This window comes from Macrobrachium nipponense, chromosome 18 (genome assembly GCF_015104395.2).
Source record: "Macrobrachium nipponense isolate FS-2020 chromosome 18, ASM1510439v2, whole genome shotgun sequence".
Taxonomy (NCBI): domain Eukaryota; kingdom Metazoa; phylum Arthropoda; class Malacostraca; order Decapoda; family Palaemonidae; genus Macrobrachium; species Macrobrachium nipponense.
The window spans coordinates 40,154,923-40,179,920 of NC_087211.1; the positions used below are offsets into that span (position 1 = coordinate 40,154,923).

The following is a 24,998-nucleotide window of genomic DNA, read 5'->3' on the forward strand; positions in this document are numbered from 1 at the left end:
CTTGTCAATACAAGCAAGAATACTCAGAATGACTTCGGGGTCAAGACCATCCGAGTCATGAGCTTTCTTAGACATCACCCCAAGGGACCAGTCTAGGAAATTAACACTTCCAAAATATGGAAGAGTCCCTTGAGGAGATGATCCGTCTCCGAAATCGCCCAAGACACGCGAGCTCCATTCAAAGCGTGTCTCCTTGACGAGTCAACCAAGGTTGAAAAGTCCGCTTCGGCTGCCGCTGGAAGAGAAAGCCCAATGTTCTCCCCAGTTCGGTACCAGAAACCTCTCTTGCCAGAAAAGTATGGCTGGAGGCATACAGAAGGTGGTCCTGCCCAGATCTTCTTAGACAACTTCCATTTGTCTAAGGACTGAAGCGCTCTCTTCATAGAGATCGTAGGTCTCATTTTCAAGACCGACGAAGACTTAGGCACAATCGCACTCGAAAACAGTGATCGAGGCGAAGGAGGAGCGGCAGGAGTTAAAGAATCTCCGTATTCTCGTAAAAGAAGGTCAGTCAGAACTTTATAGTTCGAGACTCCTTCTCTACCGTCACCCTCTTCTTCCGAATCTCCTTCTCCACCTTGTGGAGAATCGGCCTGAAAAACGAGAGGATCTTCATCCCGTTCTCTCTCTACTGGTGACAAACTCCTACTAGGAGAGGGCTCATAGAGTGAACCGACTCTCTCTCACGTCTAAAAGAAGTCTCGCCTCTGCTTGACTTCTTGCGCCTGAACAGCTCCTCGCGCTTGGCTGGCGCCTCGCGCTTGTCTGGCGCCTCGCGCTTGTCTTGCGCCTCGCGCTTGGCTGGCGCTTCACGCTTGGCTGGAGCGTGTAGCCTGGCTGGCATCTCGCGCCTGGCTGACGTCTCGCGCTTGTCTGGCGCCTCACGCAACTCCTCGCGCCTGGCTGGCGCCTCGCGCTTGGCTGAATCCTCACGCCTAACTGGCGCCTCGCGCCTGGCTGGCGCCTCAGGCCTGAGCGTATCCTGATCTAGAGCAACTCGCTCGGATAGATCCTGACGTTTGTACGGAATCTTCACGCCTGGAAGATGTTCCCATGTCTGGCGGACGCTTCACGTCTGGCTGGTGAAAAAGAAGACGAGACTTCTTAATAGGAAGTCTAAGCGTCCTTCTTGCGAGGGGGATCCCTCGAAAGAACTCCAACCAAAGAGGCAAATCTGCTCTTGAACTGCAAGCAATATCCTCTTGGAAGCCACCCCAGCGTCCTCTTCATAGAAGAAGCAGGAGAACTCGAAGGAGTGCGATCCTCGTCACCAAGAAATCCAATAAAGATGATCAATAAGTCTTGAAAAGCGAATTCCAGTCAGGAGGTAGTAACAACAATGTTTGATACCACCGGCGACAGAGAAAATATGATAGAAAACGGGAATGATTCCTAGTCCTGCCGCCCAGGGCAGGCAGGTAGATCACCTGACCTACGTAGCGAGTGGCGCGCGAAATTTGAATTTCTGTCGGGGACGACGGAGTCTTAGCTATGTATATATCTGACAGGTAAGTTCATTGTATGAAAATGATCAGTTCTGATAGTACAAAAAAATGGGGGAGGCAGGGATTATTAAGGTTTGCTACCTCTCTACATACCTACTAAGAAGTAGTAAAAATAATCTAAACTTGGCACTAATTAAAACCACACCTGTAGTATTTCAATATTGGTAGTTAGAAGAACATCTTCTGATGGCATATTCTGGAAATTCTTCCTCCTTGTTGTTGGGGTGATAGTCGTGGGCAAAAGATTTGGAGCCAAAACTATCGCCAAATTATGAGCATCCATTAGGTTACTTCCACTAGATGCAACCACTTCTGTCAGGAACTAAAAATTAAGTGTTATTAAGAGAACACTATAAATTAAAACATTATGGCTAAAACATCATTAAGACTGAGCTGTAACAAAAGTGTCACAAGACCTACTCATTGCCTTCACCAAAGCCCACCATCAATTTGGATAATAACCAGCTGGTCACTGAGAAAATAATCAAATCAAATGTACACTAGCCTTCACATCTGTACAGTATATGAGGATAATTTTAGTTTTCTTTTCACTTACATCCATAAGGTAGATCAATGTGTGCCTGTGTCTCTCAGGAAGTAGTAATGTGCATAATGTTACAGCTTCTATCCTGAACTCCTCTGATAAATCCATGCATCTGTAAAATAGGAAATCATGAATGATAATGTATGTTATGCCCTGCACCCTACATTGACTAACCACAGTGACAAAACATTCGGCTGGATATATAAAAGTCATAAATTTTATTTGGCTTGTTTACTTGTCAAGTCCCATACACCCAGCTAAGAACTCATGACCTTAAATTCAAAAGTTACCTCTAAACATTTTTTTTCACAGGACTGTAATAATTCAAGACATGCCTGTGCTTTCAAAGGATATAAGGGGCAACTGGAAGTTGTAATGTATACTAAATATAATTTTAACCTAACCTCTGTAATTGTTGCTAGTTATCATTAATGTGCAGTACTAAAATATTGAGCTTTGAAGAGTCAGTTATTCTAACTTAGCTAAAGGACTATGGTGAGCAAAGAACCTGCAGTAAAGAGGTATCACTTAGTGGGCCTTATGCAGCACAATGCAGACAGTATACTAAAGATTCATCCCAATTACTTCAGCCCTACTTATATTGCTTTCTGCGTTTTTTAACTTGTCATCTAATCCTTTTGGTCTATTCCTACTCTGCCTTCCAACTACCTCGCTCCAATTTTCACATCTCTTTTCATAACAAATCATGTGGTCAAGGCCTATGTGTCCGGTAATGTGGCTAGGTTGTCATTATTGTATAAAAATAACTGATACAGAACCTTCAGATATTTGATCTTCTTGATAAATAATTTCGCAATCTGGATAATTGAAAAATATTCCCTACATGAGAGAGAGAGAGAGAGAGAGAGAGAGAGAGAGAGAGAGAGAGAGAGAGAGAGAGAGAGAGAGAGACGAGAGAGAGAGAGAGAGAGAGAGAGAGTGCACACAAATTCAACAAATACACAACTCCACTACTACATTATACATATGAAAAAAACACTTACTTAATGATTTTAGAATGTACATCTGAAGTTAGAAGTGCTCAGGGAGACATCTCAAAAACTGTTTTAGAAGGCAAGCACCATCTATTACATGGACATTGGTCGGAAGACCATTGTTGCTGTCAATCAGCTTCTGGGGGATTAAAAATTATAAATTGCATAAAGTATGAATGCAGTCAACAAGAGAATATATACAATTGTTAATGTGTGAAGACATTTCCATAAGGAAAACATTAAATGCTTAACACAGAAAATGATCTATATAATGATTTTAAAATTTGATAAATGTCATTTACAAGTTAGTAACAAAGAAAAACTATCTATAATAATGCTATAAAATTTTGCTGCATGCAATTTATAAGTTAGTTTAACTAAAAGTTAAATTTTTACTGTGCGTCCAAGGTTATTGGCAGACTCAGTCAACGGAGATCCAGTTTGAGCACCATAAAATCAGCAATATTTAGTCGCCATTATTTGCCGAGGACCGGTTATCGGCACCGATACATAACTAACAGAGGCGCAATTAAACTGGTTATCAGCACCATAAATCACCAAGTTTAGGTTAATAGTGATTTACGTTGATTGTGAAGGCCGTTGGAATGGAACCCCCGCCGATAACCGGGGACTACCTGTGTATATATGTATATGTATATATATATAGGCAGTCCCCGGGTTACGACGGGCTCGGCTTACGACGTTCCAAGGTTTAAGGCACTTTTTAATTATATTCATCAGAATAAATGTGACACCAAAAATCCAAAATAATCAATATTAGAAGGTTTTTTTGATGAAAAATGCAATAAGAATGCAGTTTACATAGTTTTGAATGCACCCAAAGCATTAAATGTAATGTTTTCTTAGGATTTTTGATGATGTTAAAAACTTACGACGATTTCGGGTTATAATGCGTCTCAAGAACGGAACCCCCGTCATAACCCGGGAATGCCTGTATATATGTGTGTGCATGTGTATAACTGAATCACGAGTTTGGAACCTGATAAATCCATAAATATAGGTATAAGCCACGAAGGAAAGATAAAACAATGGAGTTTCTGTAAAATCTTTTGACTCAACGTCCTTTACTTAGCAGACAAACTGACTTACATTATAAATTCAGAGTACAGGAAAGGCCTATAAGTGACAGATAGGGATTATAAGATTAGTACCTAGAATCCAATGCACCTGGAGAATGAGTAACCTTTCCAAACAAGCATAAACATGGGTACAATTCTCCTTGTATTTTAATAATCTGCTCAAATTCTTATTTACTTATTCATTAATACCGTATATTTCGGCGTATAAGTCGACCCCTTTTAGCCCCAAAAAAAATCATGCCAAAATTAGGGGTCGACTTATCTACGTACAAAAAGTGAATCTTGATTATTTTGGCATATCGGTACAGGAATCCAGGCTTTACAGTTGGCTAATAACAATGACAGCCTTGTTGAGGTAACTATGTATGTAAATACCAGTATTAAAAACATTTCGCACTGTAATACGACAATAATAATACATTAGAACATCCATTACTTTAAATAAAATGAAAAAATCAAAGTAACTTGAAGAAACCCCAATCGCACAGCAAGTGTAAACATTGCTTAGGCCATTTGTAGTACCGTAACTAAGAAGGATGCGTTCACTCTGACAGTTTTGTATTTACCGGGTATTGTTCAAAAACATTTATATATGGTATGAAATCTTTATTTATCACATAAAATAAATTAAAAAAAATTGTATTTAATGGTAAATATGTATTTAAATACCTTTTAACAACCCAATCAAATCATTAACTTGAGTGGCAGTTTGTACATACATATATACGTAGGCTGTTATGCAGCGTTAGTTAGCGCTTTGTTTATTTACATTACACACGAGTAACGTATCTTTCGTTATATCATTTCTAATCCTATTTGCCAGCATCCATCTTTTATATATTACACAGATTTTTTAATATAACGAGTATATTACCAGTATTTCATATGGTAAGTAGAGCAACTTATGTACCGTAATAACATTCAGGTTATTTATATGATACGTTTTACCCTGCTGCTTATTTTGAGCGTACGGATGGCCTCACATTTTATAGGTCGACTAATATACCCGATATTGAGTTAAAATCATAAAAATTTACTCAGAATTGGGGGGTCGACTTATCTTCCGGTCGATTGTACGCCGAATATACGGTAATACCTGGGCCTGGTCCAGTATGTACTGAGCCTGGCTGCTGCCTGACAGCAGAGGACTTGAGGGGAATGTCCCTCAGTTTAAGAGTGATCTGTCTCCAAACACCTGGCCTCATTACCTGTAAATCCAATAAGTTCTTCCAATATGATACAGGAATTCTCAAACTTTGAGCTCTCACTAAAATGTATAGCTGTTCTTTACTGGACAAAGTGTAAACACATTAGATTTCATAATGAAGGCAGAAAAAAGGGTTCTTGGACACATCCTTATGCCAGCTGTACAAAGAGGCCTTAGAGTTGGGTCTATCTTAGAAAGTAAAGCATAGCTCACACCAGGACCCAGTTTGGATCATCACAAAAAATCCCAGGAGGGAATAATAACCTCCTGAATCTCATCAGATACAGATAGGTTCTGAGTTTTTGAGCCACAAACTCCGGAATGAATGAGAATGAATGATTCCTATCACTCCAAGATAGGAAAGGTCATGGCTCATGTTATTTGCTAATATGCTTCACCAAGGCTAAAGATTAGCAAAATGACAGTGAGTGTGACATCTTAGTCCAAGGGCCCATGCAGCACAATTAAAGCTGTGAAGGATGAGAGTCACAATCCTACTCTGGAGGCCGAAGCTCCCATGGTGAGCAGAATTGTTCAAACATCCTCATGAACATTACAATTCTACAGAGAAAGAGAGGTCTATGCCCTTGAGGCTGCAATAAATTGTTAACTCTAAAAGGACCTTGTCTCAATGAAGGTCAACTAGGAAGTCTGCAATCTACTGAATAGTTGCTCTATCCATAGACCCCTACAGCACCAATCACAGAAAATGGACCATTTTATACCGGTGCACGTTAGTGGATCTTCAGATGTATTCAGACATCTCCAGTGCATTCCTATGATAATGTACAGGCAATCCCTGGGTTACGAAGGGTTTGGCTTACGACGTTCCGATGTTAAGGTGCTTTTCAATTGTATTCATCAGAAATTATTTCCAGGGTTACGACGCATGTTCCAGGGTTACGGGGCCTACAACGCTGGTCTGGCAGAAGAAATATGATTCCAAAATGCAAAATAATCAATAATTGAATGTTTTTATATGAAAAATGCAATAAGAATGCAGTTTACATTGTTTTGAATGCACCAAAACGCAGTAAAAGTTAGGTTTTTTTAGGATTTTTTAAATGTTCCGGCTTACGACGCGTCTCAAGAACAGAAACTCCCGTCATATACCAGGGACTGCCTGTACCTGGTTGACAGCTTGACAAACCATTCCCCAGTGCTTGATGTCACTTTGGTTTTGTTGTTCATCAACACTAAGGAATGCCTATCACCCAATGTTGGAATGAATGCTTGCTGGCCTAGCAGTGCCACTGGCATTTCCAAGATGTTGGTTTACAAATGAGGTTTGTCCTCTGTCCACAGGTCTGAGGTAGGATAGCCTCAAAGGAGTCAAAGAACAGAAGCATCTCTAGAAATGGGGAGTTCAGGGAAATTCCCACTAGAGGGTTTCTGTTCTTCAACCACCTCAAGGGCATGAGCTGGGGGAAGGTTATTTGAGGTTGCCTGATGACACTGCAGTTACCAATGAAATGAGCATTAATGGACAAGCGCTTCTCCAGCAACAAAAAATTACCAAGAATCACCTGCCAAAGCCGAGCTGGTTGTTCCAGTAGTAAAAGGAACTGCACTGATACCTTCCTGAAGTTGCTGATGCAAGAGTCTGACAGGAAGTCTCACTGTTGCCTTGTTTATCAGCATGCTCAAGTACTTTGTCTGATGCTTTTGTACAAACAGTGACTTCTCCCATTTTATTACATGAGGCAGTCTCTGGTCTATAGCAACTGTCTCTGACAATGCCAGAACTAGCTGCCAATCATTTAAATAAAGAGGAAAACACAAGGTACCTTCAATATGGGCCAAGATGACACCAGGGTGAACACTAGAATGAACATGTGGGGTCTTTTGCCACACCATAGCACAGAATTTCTAACCAGTAGACAGTCTTAGTTCAGTCAAAGCAAGGGTAGTGTGTTTCCTAAAGGATGAATAGACAGGACAGTGAAAGTACATGTCCTCTAGATGGAATCCTGAGTATGTTCAAGAAAATTAGTCAGAGATCAATGACCAGTATCCAGTTGCCTTTTGCGTTCTTCACCAGGATGACTGTAAAATTGCAGAGTGGTCGTCTACAACTTCCAGCGCATTCTTCTCTAACATCCCCCTCACTCTCTCAAAAGGATAAGTAGGAAACAGGACTGGTATGTGTGAGAGAGAGGTAGCCATCAGTCCTTAAAAAGTAGTTTGTAAGTCTTGAGAGTTACATACTACCCACAGCCTGCCCTTTGTCTCTGCCACACTGAGCAATGGTACGACAGGCATCTTCCTTCTCACGGCAGCTGGAGAGGGGAACTTGCTACATCAGCATCCCCCTCTCTTCCTCTTCCCTTGCCTCCCCTTCTGAGGAAAACTGTAGGAGCTGGCTGAAAAGGCTGGGAAACTCCTCACTTTTTCTCAAGAAAGAAGAAACTTAGGTTCCTTGTCCCAGAATATAGATATTTCCCTGACACCGAACACAGGCATGGTCACCCTCAAAGTTTTGCCATGGCTCCCTTCACTGCCTCAAAAGAGACATTGGAGTATAGTGCTCCATACACCTTTTCTCAGCTGCCACAGGAGGAGGTCATTTGTCACCACACAGTATGAAGTCCAAATGTGAGGGAGCAACCTCCACATTTCCAGGAAATAAAAGTTCCTTTGTAGTGTCAACAGGATCAAGGAGCTTGCTAGAATTGCTGGACAACATGGAACATGCAACCTTCTCTTCTGGAGATCAGATTGTTTATTACTACCAAAATGCCATGAACAAGCTGTGATCATGGCAATTTAAAGGACAGGCTCACTTCAGGAACACACCAAGGGTGAACTCAATCAACTCATGAAAATTATTCTTCAACTGGGCCTGCTGGGGCTCTAAAGGTGATGGACCATCCAGTAATCTCAAAACTCAAAAGGAACAAGAAGAGTCCCCTCCCAAAGCAGGGATGATGTCACTGTCCCTAGTAACTGTTAACAGGAACATCACAATCAATGCCAAAGGCACCTATCATGAAACACACAACAAGGATGACTCTCAAATACAAGCTTATTCTGTAGAGACGTTATACCTCCTATAGAATTCCTTGTGAACAGTTGAAGCTGAACTAGATCAGGGTGCAGGTGTTACAAGGTGCCATGTACTATATACATTTTGGGGGCTCTGGATGGCCCAGACACAGGCTGAGGTGCTACATGACCATGACATGGGTTGTCACAGTAACCACAAGAACCAGCACACATAAGCCCTGTATATGCATGGATAATTGAACCAGCATGAACATTCCTCAGAGGATAATTCAGGGGTGCAAGATCTACCCCAACAGCTACTAGCACAAAGTTGTTGGTTATCAAGAACACAGAGGAAATAAAGTGGTCACACAACTGCCCCTGTCTTGCACACCTTCATGTTCGGTTTTATTCTTTTCCATCGTCAAAACACAAGCAACACCAAACAAATAACGGATAACCAAGTTTTCAACTTCCAGACAGTCAGATAAATGTGAAGCATGGCATGTCCTAGATATCAGGAACAAAACATTTCTCAAACAAAAGATTTAGCAGCAGTATGATCATTATAAAAGACTGGGGAAGACTCCGACATGGAATGTTACATTGTATTTATCAAAATCACGGACTAATGCAGCAGACAAGGACTGGACAGTTTTGAGATATAGATCTGCTGCATGATAATGACACTGAGTTGGAGAGAGCACTAGAGCAGTGAAGAGGTGCTTATGATAGCAAGATGGAAAATGAATTTAACAAATTTCATCATACCAAAACATAGAACTGGGTCAGGAATGTCTTGAATGCTCATTTTATTCAGTGCTGTATTTTTCATGCTCATTTTATTCAGTGCTGTATTTTTCACAAGTTTTGTATGCTCTAAATGATGACTTCAAACTTCCCCATTTACACTACCAAAAATATCTCAGACTAACTGAATTTAAATTAAAAATTAAGGTTTATGACAAAAGATGCAGATTTGAGGCATGTTATCAGAGTAAAGGGAGTATGAAGAAGTTAAAGAAAATATATACAATGATAAACATGAAACTATGCAGGAACTATTAGAAAGAGGAGACTTTCTTAGTGAGCATATTACTTAAAATTATACAAGTATTAAGTTCTTCAGAGCACATTTTTAATCTTACCTTTAGATCACTCTGTCTTTGAGAGGAACCAGCCTTCCGAAAAATGCCCTCAACAGTGATGTTTCTTCGGATGAGGTTACAAACATCTACAAGAAACTCTGGCACAGTCACTTGTGTTCCATCTGCCATATATACACAGACTGATGCAACATCTTCTAACTTTTGGCCAAAGACTTTCCCTGTCTGTAAAAATACAATGATTGAATTGCCATACTATTAAACTCTATCATTCATCAAACCTAGAGCAAATTTTGCTTCACAACCAGACAGAATAAACTTTTTAGTTCATGACAATCACTCTTTTTGAAGTACACACACACACACACACACATATATATATGTATATAATTATAATATATAATATATATATATATATATATATATATATATAGATATCAACCATGCTTAAATGCTGTAAGTCATCATCACTTATTTGTTGGTTACCATTAATATATTTTTTTACCATACTTTAGATATATACATATGTACGTATAATATATAATTATACGTGTGTGTATAATATATATACTATTATATATATATATATATATATATGTATATATATATATATATATATATATATATACACACATATTTATAGTACCACAGAATAATGATAGGCGGAAATCCAAGGGCTTTGGCTTTCTTCTTTATTACGACATTATCAAAGAACAAATGAAATACAGTTGGAAAGAAAGTTACCAGGTAAACAAAAAGATCAAGAATACCAGATGGTTATAATTGTCAAAAGGTAAAAAATCAGAGATAATCCAGGATCATCGGATATCACAAGGTCACAAACTTAAACATAGATTTAACCATAAGAGAAGCTAAAATGTAGCCATACAAAGTCCCAAACAAAACATGCATAAGCTGAATACCCTGTATATTAATTTGGCAATTCAATAGGAAAGGGCCGCATGGGCTTATAAAAAAAAGCAGTTACCTTGAGTTACAGGGAAGGGAATGTACAGAATTCTTAGTCATTAAGTGAGAAAATGCTTATCAGTCCCAAAACACAACACTTTAAAATGTATATAACAGTTTGTTCACAGCAAAGCCATGGCGGGAGGCGGGAACAATTTTTCTCTTACTGTACAGGGTATCCATAGTCTGTATTTATTGCTCAAAAACCATATTACATAGAGTAATGCAGTTTTTTGGAGAATGGAGTGCTCTGAATGTAAACTTGAATGTAGATGATTCTACAAAAAAATGATATTGTTAAACTACAATAAAGTTTTGTACATACTTACCTGGCAGATATATACTTAGCTATAGTCTCCGACGTTCCCGACAGAATTTCAAATCTCGCAGCACACGCGACAGGTATGTCAGTGGTCTACCTTACCCGCCGCTGGGTGGCGGATGTACGAACCACTCCCGTAAGCTTGTCAGATTTTTCTCTTCCACCTGTCTCCTGAGGGGAGGGCTGGGTGGGCCTTAATCGTATATATCTGCCAGGTAAGTATGTACAAAAACTTTATTGTAGTTTAACAATATCATTTTTGTACATGAACTTCCCTGACAGATATATACTTAGCTGATTGGCACCCTTGGTGGAGGGTAAGAGACAGCTCAATAATACAGGTAAGACGGGAAACAACTAATGTTGTAGGATATAAAAAAGAAACCTTGGTTTCTCACCCTTTTCAGGATGAAGACTCATAGATACTATCTCTGAGTCTGCATTGCCTGGAGAGCTACAGCTAGGACGTGACCTAATGCTGAAAGACTCTCGGATCTACCACTGGGATATGTGATCCCCTATTGTGGTAGAATCCAAGTCGGATGCTGTTAGAGGGACCTTGTCTGCTTACCTAACAGATCCTTACCACTACCTCTGCAAGGAGCCAAAACCCACCAGACCACCTAACCAAAATACAAAGGGTTAATATTACGACAAAAAGAGGTGCCTCCTGCAACCTCTTTCAGACAACCAAAAAACAACAATATAAAATATAGGGTAACATATAAAAAATTTACACAGGATAAGTTTCAGCTCCCTGCCCCAGCACCGAATCCGCCGATACGAAAGGACCCAAGGCGAAGCATTTATCATATGTGATTTTTACATCACGTAGGTAGTGGTTTGCGAAAACCGATTGGCATCTCCAAAAAGTCGCCTCCATCAAGTTCCGCACAGACATATTTTTCTGAATGCAAGCGAAGTTGCGATGGCTCTCACCTCGTGAGCTTTCACTTCAGTAGTTTAAAATGTTCTTCCTTACAAGCAACATGTGCCTCTGTAATAAGGCTTCTCAGAAAACAAAAAGGAAAGAGCATTCTTCAACATGGGCCGAGTGGGGTCCTTTACAGAGCACCAAAGCACATCTTGATTAGCCTTAAGTTGTTCCTTCCTCTTAAGGAAATACTTCATAATTCTCATAGGGCAAAGAGTTCTTTCAGGCTCTTCCCCTACTAGAAAAGATAAAACTACGAACTTCAAAGCTCCTGGCCAAGGCCGTGATGGGTTTTCATTCTTTGCAAGGAAATTTGGAAGAAACGAACACACCATAGAATCTTCCTTAAACCCTACATTGCCCTCAATAGCTTGGAGCTCACTCACTCTCTTAGCTGTAGCTAGGGCCAAAAAGGAAGGATAGCCTTCTTCGTCAGATCCTTGAAAGAGGCTAAGCTAGGAGGTTCGAATCTAGACGATCCAAGGAATTGTAGAACTACGTCTAGATTCCAGTTTGGTACTTCACATGAGGACGCTTAATGGTTTCAAATGATCTAATAAGATCATGCAAGTCCTTATCATCGGATATCTTTAAGCCTCTATGCCGAAATACCGCCGCCAACATACTGCGGTATCCCTAATATTGACACAACCAGATGACATTCTTCTTTTGAGAAAATAAGGAAATCCGCAATTTGGATCACAGAGGTACTGGAAGAGGAAATGTTCTTCCTCTTGCACCAAACGTCTGAAGACATCCCACTTTGACTGGTATACACGCAAGGTGGAAGGTCTCCTCGCTCTTGCGATTGCTTTAGCAGCTGTTGCTGAAAAGCCTTTCGCTCTGTACCAACTTTGGACAGTCTGAAGCCAGTCAGACTGAGAGCGAGGAGATTTTTGTGGTACCTGTCGAAGTGGGGTTGTCTGAGTAGATCGCTCCTTAGCGGGAGCGATCTTGGAAGGTCCACCAACCATTCCAGTACCTCTGTGAACCATTCTTGGGCCGGCAAAAGGGAGCGATTAAGGTTCATTCTCGTTGAATCGGACTCTACGAACTTCTTGATGGTTAGCCCCAGGATCTTGAAGGGGGGAAACGCGTAGACGTCGAGTCCGTTCCAGTCTAGAAGAAGAGCATCTATTGCTAATGCCTCTGGATCCGATATCGCGAGAGCAGTAAGGATCCAGCCTCTTGTTCTTTGACGTGGCAAAGAGGTCTATGTGTGGCCTGCCCCATAACTTCCACAGGCTCTGGCATACATCCAGATGAAGGGTCCACTCTGTGGGAAGGACCTGATCTTTCCTGCTGAGGAGATCTGCTCTTACATTCCTTTCTCCCGCACGAACCTGGTGAGAAGCTTGATTCCTCTTTCTTCTGCCCACAGAAGAAGGTCTCTTGCTGTCTCGTACAGGGAGAAGGAATGCGTCCCCCCGTTTCCTGATATATGCCAGAGCTGTAGTGTTGTCCGCGTTGACCTGCACTACCGATCTTCTGACTTTGGGCTCGAAAGCCTTCAGAGCCAACCACACAGCCATCAACTCCTTTCTGTTGATGTGCCAGGCTACCTGGTCCCCCACCCAGGTACCTGACACTTCGCTGGTTCCCAGAGTTGCACCCCACCCCGTGTCCGACGCGTCAGAGAACAACACCAGGTTGGGGGTCTGTGATTGAAGAGACAGTCCCTTCGCAAAGAGGTTGGGATCTGTCCACCATAAGAGATGTTTCTTGATGTCCTGGGATAACGACAGGAGAACGTCAAATCCTGAGAACGACGACTCCAATTCCGATGAAGAAAGAATTGGAGCGGTCTCAGGTGCAACCTTCCTAGGGAAACGAATTGCTCCAGCGAGGAGAGCGTCCCCAGCAGACTCATCCACTCCCTCACTGTGCATACTTCTTTCCCTAAGAATGTTGTTACTCTCTCGAATCCTCGGGCTATCCTTTCCTGCGAGGGAAAAGCCAGAAAACTCAGAGAGTTCATCTGTATCCCGAGATACACACACTCTTGCTTGGGAATTAGTGACGACTTCTTGAAATTGACGAGAAGTCCCAAAGCCTTCGTCAATTCTAAAGTTACTTGTAAGTCCTTCAAACAACGATCTTCTGAATTGGCCCTTATTAGCCAATCGTCGAGGTACATGGATATCCTCACCCCTTTCAAATGAAGCCATTGAGCCACATTCCTCAAAATCCCCAGTGAACACTTGAGGGGCCGTCGAGAGGCCGAAACACAGAGCCCTGAACTGAAAAATTTTCCCCCCCATCATGAATCTGAGAAACTTCCTCGAGGAAGGATGGATCGGTACGTGGAAGTAAGCGTCCTGTAAATCCAAGGAAACCATCCAGTCCCCTGGACGAAGTGCTGCCAGCACTGATGAAGGCGTTTCCATCGTGAACTTCTTCTTTTCTACGAAGAAGTTCAGGGCGCTTACATCCAACACCGGTCTCCATCCCCCTGAGGACTTCAGAACTAGGAAAAGGCGGTTGTAGAAGCCCGATGAATGATGGTCTGTCACTAGTTCGATAGCCCCCTTCTCCAGCATCTGATCTACTGCTAGATGGAGAGCTTGATTCATGATGGGGTCTCTGTACCTGGCCGTCAGTTCCTTGGGATGGTCGTCAAGGGAGGTCTTTCGACGAAAGGGATGAGGTAACTCTCCTCAAAATAGAAAGGGTCCAAGGATCGCCCCTTTTTGGCCCAGACTTCTGCAAACTCTAAGAGTCTGGCGCCCACCGTTGTTTGAAGGACTTGCAAGTTATTTGGGGGCTTTAACAGACTTGGCAAAAGTCTTACCCCTTCTTGAAGGTCTACGACCTCTAAACGTAGAGGTTTTCTTGATGAAGACGCCCTCGAAAGGGTTCTCGAACACTTGCTTTTTCCTTCTTAGCCTTGGTAGGGAAGGAATGGGCGAGGTTTTCTTGCCGACTGTGCCAAAAGGTCCTGGGTGGCTTTGGCCGAAAGTGATCTTGAAATGTCCTGCAACTCGATTGTTTAGGGAACAACTGAGCAGACAGAGGAGCAAACAGCAAAGAAGACCTCTGGGCATGGGAGACAGACTTCGTTAAGAAGGAACAATAAACCGACCTCTTCTTCACGATCCCGGCCCCATACAGGGAGGCGATTTCACTCGCTCCGTCTCTTACCGACTTGTCCATACAAGACACAAAACACATAAGATCTCTGGCGAAATTGACTCTGGCACTTCAATTTCAATTTTCTTGGGCTAGGACTCCCAACGACCAATCAAGGAAGTTAAATACTTCTAGCAATCTAAACATGCCTTTGAGCATGTGATCCAATTCATTCATTGCCCAAGTCGTCTTAGCAGAGTAAGGGCAGTTCTCCTTGTCGAATCTACCAGCGCCGATAAATCCGAATCAAGCCGAAGACGGTTAAGCAACCAATCCTAACGGCCTACTCCTGTTTCGTACCAGAAAACCAGCGGTCCGTCCGATAAACTTCGAAGGAGGGAAAAGCGAACATCGTTTTCCCCTCTTCTTCTTTGGAAGCCATCCAGGAACCAAAACTCCTCAGTGCCTTCTCATAGAAAGAGTTGGCTTCATCCTCACACAAGAAGAACTCTTCGTTGTCTTCGCCGTTGAAAAAAAGTGAGTGAGGAGAAGGAGGAGCCGTAGGAGAAAGGGAATCCCAAAACTTGCAAAAGTAGCTCTGTAAGCTTCTTGTAAGAAGACACAGCAGCAGAAGTGTTCGGTTCCTCATCCAAACCTTCTAGGACGTCTTGTCGAGGCGAAGCGCGGAAGATCCTTAGGTGACGAAGGGATCCTAGTAGGAGTTGAGCGAGAGGTTGTTGGAGAACGCCCTCTCTTAGAAGAGTTCACATCCACTGGAGAGCGAAGAGAAGATCTGGGATGTCTACGATGAGACTCCCTCTTCGAGGTAGACGGAACCTCAGCCGAAGGAGAGGTAGGGCTCCTACTCCGAGAATCCTCGGAAATATCCACAGGGCGCTTACGAGGAGGCGAGCGCCTACTAGACTCTTTGCGCCTATCCCGAGGCGAGCGGCTGCCAGGAGAAGAGCGCCTATCGAGAGCAGAGCGCTTGCGCGGCTCTCCATACCTGTCCAGTTGCGTACGATCAACGGAAGTTCGACTGGAAGGCGAAATGCACCTACTAGGAGAAGGCTGCTTGCGAGACTCTTGACGTCTAACAAGAGGGTAACATTCAGGAGAAGGGCGCTTCCGAGATTCCTGTTGTCTACCAAGAGACAAACGGTCAGGGGGGGAAGTGCGCCTAGAAGCGGGAGAGCGCCTACACGGAGAAGGGCGCTTGAAAGACTCTTGTTGTCTGCCCCGAGGAGAATAATCAGGAGTATGACGCCTTAAAAGAGACAAGCGCCTACTAGGAGATCGATGTGCAGTAGGCTCTTGGCGCCTACCTTGCGGGGAGCGGCTAACAGCAGGCCGTCTATCATGCACACGACTCCTACCAGACTCTTGATGCCTGTCAGGAGAGAAGTCACGATCCGACACTCGAGGAGAGTGACATCTGGACGAAGAAACGCCTACTTGTATAAGGCGCCTTCTAGAATCTTGAGGCTGCTGAGGAGAAGTCTCACGCGAGGGAGTTGAAGAAATAGCGTGATGAGCAGGTGCAGTGCGCTTACCGAAGCGGGAATCCAATCTGGAGAAAAAACTTCTTTCTCCATAGAGCGTCCTACGATGTTTGGCGCCTTGAAGTCGAAAGAGAGCCAGGCGAGCGAGGGGCGCTCACGTGAGCCCCTACCTTCATACGAAACCTCCCCATATGAAGGAGAACGCCTAAAACGAGGAGAACGATCCTCTGAAGAGCGGCGCCTAGATCTCTTGATCGGAAGAGAAACGTCCTTCTTCCTACGTGATCTAACTGCTAGAGAGTCTGCTAGCGCCGTGATCTGAGCTTGAAGTCCCGCGAGTACTCCTCGTAGCGAATCTTGTTGTTCTTCCTCTGGAAGCAGGCCGCCGAGCGCGGAGCGCGAGAAGAAGAACGATCACAGGATTTCTTGGGTTTCTTCGCCTCCACCGACGATTCTTCCGGGAAAACCTCCGGACTAGAAGCCAAAGGACTGCAGGGAGCCTTCCAAGCCCTCTTCAACGGGCGCGACGCATCCGGGGAGTTCCAACCTCTCTTTCGGAGAGGGAGACGACGAAGAGGAGAAGCATTGGCGTAGTAGCTCCTTCTTGTAGCGATCCAAGGCAGCCTGGGAGCGTACTTCAGGATCTGCCGAGGGGACGCCTGACCGGTGGGGGTTCTCCCTAGCCCTCTTGCGGCTTTCGACTTTCTACTACCACTGGAAACTGGGAGTCTGGAAGAGGTCTAGGCCTAGAGGCATAAGGAGCGGTCAGACGCACCCTCCACAACACTGGGGACACTGCACTGATCACTAACACTCTCCTTACCTTCCAACTGACGAATCTTCTGATCCATAGAACGAATCGTGGCTCTCAGAGCTGCCGCCTCCGAAGGCGAATCTTCGGCTTCGGTGCGGGGAGCAGGGGCTGCAACTTGGGAGGAAGGTTCTAATTCTACGTTAGTATTAGGATCCACATCCAACTCACTCATTCTAGATCTACTAGAACTTCTAGAGGAAGCCTTACGCACTCTATCACGTTCCAACTTCCTAACATAAGAAGAGAGAGCCTTATATTCTTCTTCATTCAATCCCTTACATTCACTACAAGGGTTAGCAAAAGAACATTCATTCCCCCTGCATTTCATGCAAACCGTTGTGGGGGTCTACCGAAGCTTTCGGCAACCTCACCTTCCATCCTTCATTCACGCAAACCCTAAACAAAACCGAAGTTTTAACTACCGAATCTAGGTCAGACATCGTTAAAGAAAATCAAAATCAAAATCAAACCGGTCCACAATCAGCGTATGCCAAGCCAAACAAAGCGAATACGTCACCAAAGAAGTCCAAATTAACTCCAGGCAAGCGAGAATCGAAAAACTATCGAGAGGAACCGACAACAGTTGTTATCGTTCCCGCGACAGAGAAAAATCTGACAAGCTTCCGGGAGTGGTTCGTACATCCGCCACCCCCAGCGGCGGGTAAGGTAGGACCACCTGACCTACTGTCGCGTGTGCCGCGAGATTTGAAATTCTGTCGGGAAGTCGGAGACTATAGCTAAGTAATATCTGTCAGGGAAGTTCATGTACAAAAACTGCATTACTCTATGTTATATGGTTTCTGAGCAATAAATACTTGTAATGGTTATTGGGACGTTTTGGACACCCTATACATACATCTGGCTGTCAAAAGCACCAGCGAGCAGAACGGCAGATTAGTGAATTGTTTGTGACAAAAACTTTGTATTTTTTTATAACACTTTTTCATTTATATATTATATCTAGGTATATTACTAATTGACTTTCTTTATTTCTAATAATTGTACCTAAGCCTGAAATAAATGTACCTTTAATGTTTGCATGCTAGGAATGGCAAATTTTTATCATTGCCAATTTAGTGGAGCTTCACACATACGCCGATGCATTTACAAACTGTTTCATGAATTCTAGTTGTCATAGTAATGCAATAATGATAAAATTGCTCTAAAATGTATAGTATATACTACAAATAGATACACTAATTTCACTTATTTCCATGGTTTTGTGTAAGTCTTATACCCAGTTTGGAGGGTAATGGACATACCAATTGGCAACCCTGAAAAATAGGAGACCGGGAACTGTTCACAACAAAACCGTTGATATTCAAGTCAGGAATCTAGTTACTTTTTCAACAACAAATATTTTCAAATTAATTATCATGGATACATAATAAATTTATGTAATTCATAACCTTACACTAATGTTGAACTATATTTATTTCAAAATTATCCAGAGCACTCTTCTTCTTTCCTCCTAAAAAATCGCAAGTTTCCTTGGACTCGAGGGTGAATGTTGCCATCGTTTAAGATTGTTGTGAAGAAAGTGTCCCAGCGTGTTTGGGTACGAGTGGTGTGCGGATTTAGCACATGAACTGGGAAGTTTATTGACACAAGTGACTCCGCAAACATCAAGATGGCGTCAATCTTCTACACATAAAGTTTTAGGCTAAGTAAAACTTTTGAAAATTTCATGGTAGTGTCCAGGACGGTAGTTAAGGTCCCCCCTGTGGCAACTGCACATGACTAGACTTTCATTAACCTCTGTGTAATCTTAGCTAAATTATGACATTAGGCTATTTTGTACTTTGGGAAATTACTAGAGGTCTTGAGGTGTTGCTTACATGACCGATGACTCATGACTGGTATCCATCTCCGGTGTCAGGATATGTTAAATTACTTTTTCTGGAAGGTGGGTCAACGAGAGGGCAAGACTGGCCTAGGCAGTCCACATGGTTGTTTCCCCTATATTACAAAGACTTCACATGTTATTTTACTTCGTCTGGCAATTTCATATCTTCTTCTTCTTCTTCCAGCTTTTTCCCATTTTTATATATGGGGGTCGCCGTTTCGGATGAGCCGTTTCCATCTATTTCTATCTTGCGCTTCTGCCTCATCAATTCCCTTCTCATGTAAATCTCCTCTCACACAGTCCTTCCATCTTCTTTCTGGTCTCCCTCTCTTTCTTCTTCCTTGCACCTCCACTCCCATAGTATGTCTCCCAGCGTGGTCTCAATCTCTCCTCAACAGGTGTCCATACCATCTCAGCCTCCCTCCTGACTTTCTTTGATACTTCCACCACCTTAGTTGACCCCCTATGTAGTCATTTCTGATCCTACCACTCTTGTTACCCCAGACATCCACCTAAGCATTCTCATTTCTGCCACATCCATCTTCTTCTGCTCTGCTTTTCTCATGCTTGCTGTTTCCGTACCATACAGCATTGCTGTTCTTACCACCGTCTTGTGAAATTTTCCTTTAACCCTAAGCGGCACTCTTTGTCACAAAGAACTCCCGAGGCCGCTCTCCAGTTGTTCCAGCCTGCCTGTACCCGATGTTTTACTTCTTCTTCCATACTTCCTCCAGCGTTAACAAAGATCCCAATACTTAAACTTATCAACTCTCCTTATTTGCTCTCCACCAAGCTGAATACTTTCTCTATCATCCCCCTCAGTGGTGGTACACATATATTCTGTCTTGGATCTACTTATCTCATTCCTCTGTCCTCCAGTACTTGTTCTCCATCTTTCCAATTTCACTTCCAGATCTTCCCTGCTCTCTGCACACAGAACAATATCATCCGCATACAATATGTTCCATGGTACTGTCTCCCTTACTTCCTCTATTATAACATCCATCACTATGTTAAAGATAAATGGGCTCAGAGCCGACCCCTGGTGTAATCCTACTCTCACCTCAAAACCTTCTGTCTCCCCAACACTGCTCCTCACTCTGGTAAATACATTCCGTACATCTCTTGTATCAATCGCACATACTTCTCTGGCACCATCTTCTCCCTCAGGCTCCTCATACCTCTTGTCTCGGGACTCTGTCATAAGCCTTTTCAAGGTCAATGAATACCATATGTAGGTCCCTTTGTCTTTCCCCGAATTTCTCCATTATTTGCCTCAGACAAAATATACCATCTGTTGTTCCCCTTCCCTTCATAAATCCCATCTGCTCTTTACCTATTTGTACTTCTTCTCTCAGTCTAGCATCTATCATCCTTTCCAGTATCTTCAAAGTGTGGGACATCAATTTAATGCCCCTATAATTACCACTCTTGGACATCGCCTTTCCCTTTAAAAATTGGGATCAATATACTCCCACGCCACTCATTTGTATCTTTTCCTGTTCAAGGATCTTTATCATAAGATCGTACAGTATATCCACTCCTTCATCTCCTAATGCTTTCCATGCCTCCACCGGGATCATGTCTGGTCCGGTTGCCTTCCATTCTTTCATCTTCTTCAGTGCATTTAGTACCTCTTGCCTAGAAAACCTCATTACCATGCCAATGTTCACTTGCCCATCCTCTCTTAGTCTATTATTTTCTTCATTTAACAACTGTTCGAAATATTCTTTCCATCTCTTCACAATGTCTTCCTCCTTTCTAAGCACTACACCCTCTTGATTCTTTGTTTGATGTGTGTTATATCTTTGGTGCTCTTATTTCTAGCCTTTGATAGCTTCATCATCATCTTTAATCCTTCCTTTGTCCCCAGCTCATTATACACATCATCATACAACTTTGCTTTAGCTTGGGCTACCACCATTTTTCACCACCTTGTTTTTCTCTCTGTACCTATTTCTGTCTTCCACTGACTGTGACTCTTCCATCTTTTCTTTGCCTCCTTCTTATCTTTTACTACTTTCTCAATGTCTTCATCCCACCACCAACTATCCTTTTCTTCCCATATGATACCAGATGTCTCTCCTAGCAGCTCCTTTCCATGCCTTCTTATTACTGCTGCATTTCGTGCCCACCATTCTTGAACATCTTCAATCCCTATATCAATATCCTCCAAAACCCTCCTCTTAAATCTCTCTTCTTATCCCCTTCCTTCTGTAATTCGTACCATTTAATTTCCTTATCCCTTTAGCTTTGGTTTTTCTTTCCCTTTTCAACTTCAAGTCCATACATAGCAGCCTGTGTTTGGGGGGCTACATGGTCGCCTGGAATAACTTTGCAGTTCTTGACCTCCACCAGATTTATCCTTTTATACAAGAAATAGTCTATCTGGGAGAATCTTCCCCACTCCTATATGTTATTAGGTGTTCCCTTTTCTTCTCAAAAAATGTGTTTACTATTGCCATGTCGAATGACACAAAAAAAGTCCAAAGGCTACTACACTCTTCCTTCCTGGGTTTTCTCTCCCCAATTCCATGGCCCCAAGCACCCGCCCAATCGCCTCATTTTCACTTCCGACATGGCCATTCAAATCTGCCCCAACTATCACCCTCTCATGCTCTTCCAGTTCTTGCATTATTCCATCCATGTCCTCCAGAAATTTCCCTTCTCTTCTTCTGTGGCAACCAACTTGTGGTGCATAGGCGCTTATAATATTCAGAATCTCTCCTCCATAACATATCTTCAATCTGATGATACGGTCATTCTTTCTATGCACTTCTATTACCGAGTTCTTTAGTTCACTAGACAGTACTATGCCAACTCCGTCTGGCAATTTCATATACCGGGTAAAAAACCACATGGTACAGGGGTGGACCATGTACGATCAATGTGTACAACCCCTATAAAAGTACATTATAACGCGTCCTGACATCGGAGATGGGCCTCAGACGCGACTTCTTGTGGTGAGAAACGGAGCTAAAGACCTCTACTCCGGTGTCAGGACGTGTTATAATGTACTTTCTTGGGGTTGTACACATTGATCGTACATGGTCCACCCCTGTACCAAGCGGTTTTTTACCCTACATCATTTTGTTGACGAAACTTCAATCTTTAGAATGGTATGCTTAAATATTGATTGGTATTGTTGTTTCACCAATTACCTAAATATTGAGTGAAAACAGTGACCGTTTGTCGGATCAATGTCCGCACAGCGGTGTTTTACCCTAAGCTTAAATATTGAATTGTATTGTTTCACCCATTAAATTAAATAAGAGGGAAAAAGTGTTCTTTTTTCCTACAGTGGTCGCACAGCGGTGTTTCACCTTAGGGTAAAACATCACAGCAGGCCAAGCAGGCCACCTACAATCAACACCTAGCCACCCTCCGAAAAAGTACATTAAATCGTCCTGACACCCGAGATGGGCATCAGTCGCGACTTGTTGTTGGTGAGAAACGGAGCTAAAGACCTCTACTCTCCTTTCGAAGTAAGTATTTTCTCCAAAGTTAGAAATTAAGGCCAAATTTTAAGATTTAAACAGAGGGTACTGAAAATGGCGCCCACGGCAGTGGAAATCTCACCAAAACGCTTTAGAAATTTTTACTTACAACTAATATGTTTCGAAGATTGACGCCATCTCGATGTTTACGGAGTCGCTTGTGTCAACAAACTTTCCATTTCCTGTGATAAATCCGCACACCACTTGTACCCACAGACGCTGGAGCACTTTATCACAACAATCGAAACACGATTTCTCACCAACAACAAGCCAGGAGTAAACAGCTGTTTTGTAGAAGATGACGAGAAGCGTGCTCTTAGCTAATTTTTAAATAAGTAGTAAAACATCATATTTTGACATATTTATGATGATAATTTGAAAATATTCGTTTTATTGAAAAAGTAACTCGACTCTGACTCAAATTTAAGTAATTATTTTCTGAATTAGAACGTTCTTTTAAGTTCTGTATTATGACGTCACGACATCTGACTTTCGTACCTATTGTAAATAATTGCTATTACTCAACTGTCATTGCAGAACAGTTTACCAGTTATTCATGCAGATTGTTATCAGCTATACAATGTAATTGTTATAATCGTAATGCGCATATATATCTTTATTATTTATTTTTCTTTTGGATATATGATATTGTTAAGATACAATAAAGTTTGTTCATACTTACCTGGCAGATGATATACAGGCGGCTCCCCGGGTTACGACGGTTCCGGCTTACGACGTTCCGAGGTTACGACGCTTTTTCTTAAATATTCAATGGAAATTCCGCTCCGGGGTTACGACGCTTGTTCCGAGGTTACGACGCTGACGCTTCCGACGCTCAGAGTTAACGACGCTTTTAAAAAACGCATGCTATGATAAAAATCCTTTATAGTTTAGCACAGTATAATAATAAAAATATGTTTTTGGTTACATTACAACAAAAATTTTGAGGTTATGATGATTTTCGACACTTTTTTTTTTTTTTTCGTATTTTTGAATTTTTTAGTGACGCCGCATGCGGAACTAGTTTGCGGGCGAAATGAATACACTAGCTTGGGATGCGCAGTTTAAAACAGTCCAAAAGCGCAAATATAATGAAAAATCATTGCTTGTTTCCAGTACATAATTAAAAAAACTAAGTTTCTGGTTAGATTACAACACAAATTCCAAGGTTACGACGTTTTTTGTTATGCTTTTAACGATACCTCATATGCAGAACTAGTTTTTGAGCGGAGGTGCATAAATTAATTAACGCTATTAAACTGTATGGTAAATTGACCGAACAACGACCTCGGACGGTCGAGGACGCCAAGCATAACAATACGAAAGGACGCCACTTCAATCGCGTGTCTGCCTGAAGTTCAGTCGGTTGTGTGCTAAGACGTTGCTGAAATTCCTTGCCATTTTCGCAAATTTACAATGGCTCCTAAACGCCAAAGTACTTCCTCCGATGATAGTTCATCCAAGAAGAGGAAGGTCATCACGATGGAGGTCAAATATGACGTGATAAAGCGTTCGGAGAAGGGAGAAACTAACACCGAAATAGGCCGTTCTTTAGGCTTGAGCAGGACCACGGTGGTAACCATTGTGAAGGACAAGGAACGTATTCTGAAGCATGTTAAGGATGCTGCACCGATGAAGTCAATGGTGATAACGAGAAGCAACGTAGCCAGAGCATTGTTGAAATGGAGAAATTGCTCATGATCTGGCTGGAGGACCAGACCAGCGACGTGTTCCGGTGAGCTTAAGTGTGATCCAGGAGAATGGCTAGAGCGCTGCATGAGGGCAGTAGTGAAAAAGTTTGGCGAAGGCAGTGCTGGTGGTGAATTTTCCGCGAGTAGAGGTTGGTTTAACCGTTTTAAGGCTCGTGCAAATTTGCATAATGTGAAGCTGCAAGGTGAAGCTGCTAGTGCTGATAGCGAAGCAGCAGAAAGTTTTCCAGGTGGTTTGGCTGAGATAATTAAGGATGGTGGTTACACGGCTGACCAAGTCTTTAATGTGGATGAGACTGGATTATTTTGGAAAAGAATGCCAAATCGAACGTACCTTTCCAAGGAGGAGAAGTCAGCACCTGGCCATAAAGCTGGAAAGGAGCGACTGACTTTGCTGTCTGGGGCCAATGCAAGTGGTGATTGAAAACTGAAGCCCTTGCTGGTGGGTATTTGGCCGAGAATCCAGGGCTTTCAAGGGCATTTTCAAGAGTCAACTCCCTGTGATTTGGAAATCAAACAAGAAGGCTTGGGTTACCTTAATGGTCTTCGAAGATTGGTTCAATGACCATTTCGTGCCAGCAGTGGAGCGGTATTTGACTTCGAAGGGTCTGCCTTTTAAGGCCCTCTTAGTCCTGGACAATGCCCCTGGTCACCCTTCAAATTTGAGCGACATGCATCCTAATGTGAAGGTGGTGTACCTCCCACCCAATACCACATCGCTGATACAGCCAATGGACCAGGGAGTAATAGCTAATTTCAGGCTTACTACCTTAGAAGGACCATACGTTTTGCTTTGAGGGCCATAGAAGCTAACAAGGAGTTGACACTGAAGCAATTCTGGAAGGGCTACAACATTGCTGATGCAGTGAAAAATATTGCAAGTGCTTGGGACGA

General features: G+C 42.7%; 1 protein-coding gene and 1 long non-coding RNA gene across 4 annotated transcripts in view; one reads left to right on the forward strand and one right to left on the reverse strand.

The window, feature by feature from the left end:
- The window catches only part of LOC135196998 (protein PHTF2-like), a gene marked incomplete at its 3' end in the record, with an annotated part of 362,229 nt that overhangs the window by 231,324 nt on the left and 105,907 nt on the right, over positions 1-24,998 (forward strand).
- On the reverse strand, positions 1,654-9,663 carry LOC135196745 (uncharacterized). Its single transcript, XR_010310446.1, has 4 exons — positions 9,485-9,663; positions 3,054-3,183; positions 2,062-2,161; positions 1,654-1,827 (listed from the first exon to the last, which is right to left on the reverse strand). It is a non-coding gene; the product is annotated as an uncharacterized LOC135196745 (long non-coding RNA).